Source organism: Etheostoma spectabile, chromosome 16 (assembly GCF_008692095.1).
Source record: "Etheostoma spectabile isolate EspeVRDwgs_2016 chromosome 16, UIUC_Espe_1.0, whole genome shotgun sequence".
In the NCBI taxonomy this organism is placed as follows: Eukaryota; Metazoa; Chordata; class Actinopteri; order Perciformes; family Percidae; genus Etheostoma; species Etheostoma spectabile.
The window spans coordinates 15,370,283-15,371,399 of NC_045748.1; the positions used below are offsets into that span (position 1 = coordinate 15,370,283).

The 1,117-nt window shown below is 36.6% G+C and overlaps 1 protein-coding gene across 1 annotated transcript in view; it reads right to left on the reverse strand.

Moving 5' to 3' along the window:
* The window catches only part of slc45a2 (solute carrier family 45 member 2), a 15,576-nt gene that overhangs the window by 12,592 nt on the left and 1,867 nt on the right, over positions 1–1,117 (reverse strand). The gene's annotated exons all lie outside the window — the stretch shown is intronic.

Sequence of the window (1,117 nt, forward strand, 5' to 3'; positions counted from 1 at the left end):
AGAAGCACATGCACACCATTTCCAGTTATTCCACCAAGTTTCATGTTTCTATCTCATTCCAGCTCACAGGAATTTGAGCCGGCTCGGCAGACAACAAATAATAATAAATAAAACAGACAAACATAGAAGGGTTCTACCGCTTCGTGGTTTGAATCCTAACTATGTTGCACAGTTAACAATTATATATTAAAACCTGGCTGTTTGATTATAAAGCCTAGTCTTCTTTTGTGTACTCATCAAAAGGGAAAAAGGTTGCTGATGAATATTTATCCGGCCAATAAACATGCGTAAATCGATTTTTTTGAGATTTAAGTAAAATATACTGAATGTGTCCATTAAGGCAAGAACAATGTTCAAGTCTGAAATGTTAGTTGAAGAGGATATTTCAATGTACTGACTTTTCTGTAGCTATTAACAACAAAGATTCCTGTGGCATTCACTACAATCCTGAGAATAGTGGAAGGATAATCAGCTTATCCAGCATGCATCGGAAGAAAGAAATACTTCATAGTCCGTATGATGATTATAGCAAATCCCAGAGCTTTGTTAATAGAAACTCAATTCGAAAACACAGCATGCAACGTAGAAAAAATTTACTTCAAACTAGCTGATTTAGATTTTCTTTTTGACCTAAGCTCCAGATTTGAAACAAGGATACTACACTAGAAGCACAGCTAGTATAAGTACACATTACACTATCTCTCTTGTATAATTTCAACCATTTCATTATAAATAGAGATTTCTCAACCTAATGTACCCAACACCCCTTTAAATTTTACAGTGTTTGCAGAGTGTTTTGGACATTTTTGTACTATTCAATGTCCTGTCCCATGATTACTCTAATTATAATCCAATCAAAATATATGATTGAGGTAATATTAAGGATGACATATTTCAAGCTCTGTCATTAAATGTTTCCTGGGCCAACTGTGAAAATTAGAATGGGGGGGATTTGTCAGTAAATATTTCTGTACTTAACCCCACAGTGATCATGTTCATGTGGCCCGTCTCAGAAAAGGTCACAGATTCTTTCGTCAGGGAGATCTACTCGTGATGCTGCCTGCCGGATACTCAGGAGACAGTCTGGGCAGGGGCATTATTATAGGCAGGGCAGGCA